The 4,680-nt window shown below is 45.9% G+C and overlaps 1 pseudogene across 1 annotated transcript; it reads left to right on the top strand.

Annotated features, from left to right (window-relative positions):
- The first annotated feature begins 358 nt into the window (after positions 1 to 358).
- On the top strand, positions 359 to 4,028 carry LOC310713853 (polyamine-modulated factor 1-like; annotated as a pseudogene). The gene is made up of 2 exons: positions 359 to 609; positions 3,370 to 4,028. The product of its transcript is annotated as a polyamine-modulated factor 1-like (transcript).
- The last annotated feature ends 652 nt before the right edge of the window (positions 4,029 to 4,680 follow it).

Below are 4,680 nucleotides of genomic sequence, written 5' to 3'. Positions count from 1 at the left end.
CCCCCTGCTGAAAAAGTTTGCTGGCCCCTGATTTAAACCTTTCAAAACATAGAAACCTTTGGAAATCTGGTATATAAACCAAAAGCTGAAAGGCCTGAAGAAATAACAGGAAAGAGAAGCCCATCGAGAAGTTTATGATGCAGAGGCATGTGGCATGCTGCGACATCAGTGGGCATGGAAATGAAGGCATGCCGTTGCGGAGAGTTGGGAGCGCCTGGTGGTTTGAGCATGCCCGGCTTCAGTCGTGTCTATCGGAGTGGCAATTCAAGTCCTGCATGAAGCAGAGAGTCATATTGCGACCTGTGAGACGAATACTGAAGCAGTGTACTGGCGAAAGCTCACTGAGGCCGAGGGCAACATGAATGGCCAAATGTCCAACATCACAGTGACCTACAAAGATGGGCATGTGGCACAACTAGAGCAGGTGTACATTGGGGGCAGCAAAATCCAGTTCCTCGTCTTGCCAAATAGGCTGAAAAATGTGTCGATGCTGAAAAGTATGAAGAAAAAAACCGGGGCTCTGGGGCCGAAATGGGGCAAACCAGCTATCCTGAATGCCCAGGTAGCTGCCAGAGGAAGAGAGTGTGGCAACATCTTCCAGAAGTGGTGGTAACATGGGATGCAGCCTTTTCTCAGTGAATTGAAAACTGTTCTTGTGGAATGTGGCGCTGGTGGTGGGCTTTTGTGTGTTTCTTACAAAAAGGAAGTTTATGGTGCAACAGTTACAACACTACAGTGGTTAATGTTTGATGCTTTATTATGCTTTTATATGTGCTGGAAGCCATCCAGGGTGGCTAGGGCAACCCGGCCAGATGGGCAGGGTATAAATAATAAAAGTACGGTATTATTGTAGTTGTTGCTGCTGCTGTTGCTGCTGCTACAGTTGAGTCTGTGCATGTCCATTATAATAATGTGGGTGGTCAAAATGTTTATTCTAGGGTTTCCAGAGGTTTAGAGCTGCTAACAGCTGCTATTTAACATCTGTATTAAGCTGTTGGGAGTGGTCATTAGGAGTTTTTGAGCACAGTGTCATCGGCACCCTGCTCTTTTTCTCCATATCACCTGAATCAGGAGAGGGTGTGGAAGTTCTAGATCAGTTTCTGAATGTCATGGTGGATTGTATGAGGGCTAAAAAAAACTGTGTTTGAAACCAGGGAAGAGGGTCTTTGGGTAGGTGCAATGTGCTTTATGTGGGTTGCCCTTGGACCTGGTTCGGAAGCTCCAGCTGGTGGCCAGGATGATGGAAAGACACTGTTGTGAAAGCATCTGCACTGGCTGCTCATCACTATGGAGCCTGCATTAATGTACAAAGCCCAAAAAAACTTAGATCCAGGGAACCTTAGGTACCATCCCAAGAGACGCAGGTGGCGCTGTGGTCTAAACCACTGAGCATCTTGTGCTTGCCAATCGGAAGGTCAGCGGTTCAAATCCCTGCGACGGAGTGAGCTCCCGTTGCTCAGTCCCAGCTCCTGCCAACCTAGCAGTTCGAAAGCATACCAGGGCAAGTAGATAAATAGGTACCGCTGCGGTGGGAAGGTAAATGGCATTTCGATGTGCTCTTGTTTCCGTCGCAGTGTTCCGTTGCACCAGAAGCGGTTTAGTCATGCCGGCCACATGACCTGGAACACCGGCTCCCTTGGCCTGAAAGCGAGATGGGCAACGGAACCCCAGTCACCTTTGACTGGACTTAACCGTCCAGGGGTTCTTTACCTTTTTACCTAGGTACCATCTAAATCCTTACATCCCTGCTTTACTGATATCATCCGCAGGAGGATCGTTGGTTGTCCCCAACTGGCAAGGCTCCTCTGACAACAGCAAAAGCTGAGAGTTTCGTGTCAGTGGCCCAGTCCTGTGGGATGCTCTGCCAATATAGATTCAGCAGGTACCTTCTGTTTCAACCTTTAAATGTCTGCTGAAAACTTTCTATGCTGCCAGGCTTATGCAAGCAAAAATAAATAAAATCTTTCCATAATGGTTAGTTGATGGCCTTTGATTTTTAATCTTTGCGTGTTTTTATTATATAAGGATATTGTTGTAAACTTTTGATATTTTTTATGATACAGCTGTATATAAATATTTTTTATAAATAAATATTGCAAACTTGTAAGGATAAAAGGATGGGAGGAAACATGTATACTACTCTGAATTATCTGGGGAAATATAAGGATTTAAATGTAAGAATACATTTATTTCAGCTTTCAGCTTTTTTCTGTTTGCCATTCTGAGCTTCAGTCTACAAGCTTCTCATTCTTTTTCTGAAATTAGGGATAATAACAACCTTGAAGTGGAAAGGGCAATATGGTGAATACTGCATTTGAAAGGACATCCATTTATTTCCAGGAGGGCATCAGTAATTTCAGATCCCTAGATTTTTTTCCATGGAGCCTCAGATTCTAAAAACCACAAATAGCTGTAACTAACAGCTGTTGCGCACATTAACAGAATGAAAGGGTAGAATCCTGAACTGTGCCTCTTCAGACTGCAGCAAGAGAGGGGGTCATGCATTCTTGTTTTCAGTGCCCACCATGTTAAACAAAACCAACACATCCCTGAATCTAGTTCATCAGTGAGACAGCTTTAGCATTGTTGTTGTTGTTGTTGTTGTTTAGTTGTTTAGTCGTGACCCCATGGACCAGAGCATGCCAGGCAGTTCTGTCTTCCACTGCCTCCTGCAGTTTGGTCAAACTCATGCTGGTAGCTTTAAGAACACTATCCACCCATCTCGTCCTCTGTCATCCCCTTCTCCTTGTGCCCTCCATCTTTCCCAACATCAGGTCTTTTCCAGGGAGTCTTCTCTTCTCATGAGGTGGCCAAAGTATTGGAGCCTCAGCTTCAGGATCTGTCCTTCCAGCGAGCACTCAGGGCTGATTTCCTTCAGAATGGATAGGTTTGATCTTCTTGCAGTCCTCACTATAATGTGTTAATTTACTACAGTGGTACCTTGGGTTACATACGCTTCAGGTTGCATACGCTTCAGGTTACAGACTCCGCTAACCCAGAAATAGTACCTCAGGTTAAGAAATTTGCTTCAGGATGAGAACAGAAATCGTGCTCCAGCGGCACGGCGGCAGTAGGAGGCCCCATTAGCTAAAGTGGTCTTCAGGTTACAAACAGTTTCAGGTTAACTATGGGCCTCCGGGACGAATTAAGTACTTAACCCGAGGTACCACTGTACATGCAAAGAAACTCATTCTAAGCAGTATTCAGAATAACCACAGTTGAGATTAGTCCACTAGATGCACTGGGACATGGCTCTGGAAAGTAGAATTGCAAGCAAACAATTAACTTTCCCCCCAAATATATAATTTTTAATTCAAAACCACACTCAGAGGCGTTTGGATTTGTGGCAGGCCCAAAATGGTGACTGAGGGGGGTGGGTACCACTTACAGGGAGAAGGAGGCCGCCGACGCTGCTGTTGCTGCTGCTGTGCCTCCGAGCAACCCCAGCCAGGAGCAGCTCTTGGACCACATTGTCGACGTTTCATTGCGGAAAATTGTGGAAGCAGGCAGCTACCATAGGTTTGCGAAGTGTTACGGTCATCTTTACAAAGTGCAACCTGAACTCACCAAGTGTGTTTACAATCAGTTGATCTCCCACCTGCAAACCTCCTTTCGGGAGGAGATCCAGGATCTGAATGAAGAAGGGAAACTCAGTGTGCTCTTTAAATCACTAGATGAACTTGCGGAAGAAGCAAAGAAAAGGGGTACACCAGTGGAATCCCAGAGGAAGACGTCCACAGTGCTGTTGTACCAGACCTTCTGAAGCAGCAGAGATTACTACAAAAGGTCATAAAAGAAAAGGAAGAGGCGAACTCGTGGTTGGCTGAAGCAGTGCTGGCTGGTCGGAAGAGAATTGCAGACCTGCAGGAGGAGATTAGAAAGAGCAAGGAAGAGTGGCAGGCAGTTGCTCAAGAAGGTCAGCAGATCGTGAGCAGCCTTGATGAACTTTAGCAAGGAAGCAAGGCCTTCCTGGCTCCTCACAAATGGAGCCCCAACTGAAAAGGTGCTTTAGAAGGCTAGGATCCCAGTCCAGGACTTGTAAAAGCTTTGAGGTGGGATTCTCCGAAGAACTAACTGGCCACAAGTCTACTACAGTGTGAGACTCACTGGTTTCCAATTCTTGCAGAGTGTTGCTTTCACAATCCTGTCGCTGGGCTATTTAAAAAAGTCTTCGCTGTGTGTTTGGGACCTGGACTATATGACCACACCCTGGACTGTGCAAGCCGGGGGGGGGGTCTTTTTACAGCTGATTGAACCTTCCTTTTCCCTTGGCCAAGGTGCATTTGAACCCTTGAAATCCTCAACAGGAAACTGAGGCGGAGGTCACTTCCCACTGCAATATTCTCCCACATTTTATTGCTTCTCAGTCATTCTCTTTTATTTCTGTAAGTTGCTTCCCTGCTTCTGTTCCTACTTAACACTTCTCAAAAACTCCATCAACGTCTTGTCTACCATGATGCTCAGCCACTGGTGAGTCAATGGTAAGGTTGCCACAAAACAGCCCATGTTCACAGCAGAATCACTGGGGTGTTTGGGGGGGTGATCTAAGAAGCAGCACGTCCCCTTTCTTAGTTTGAAGGAAGCAAACATTGGTTAGTTACTGATGTATAAAGCAAGTACAGTATAACCAAACCTCTCCTCTGAAATACTGTGTGTGTGTGTGTGTGTGTGTGTGTGTGT

Source organism: Podarcis liolepis (assembly GCF_965112155.1).
Source record: "Podarcis liolepis genome assembly, chromosome: 8".
In the NCBI taxonomy this organism is placed as follows: Eukaryota; Metazoa; Chordata; class Lepidosauria; order Squamata; family Lacertidae; genus Podarcis; species Podarcis liolepis.
This window is presented reverse-complemented; position numbering and strand designations above follow the sequence as displayed.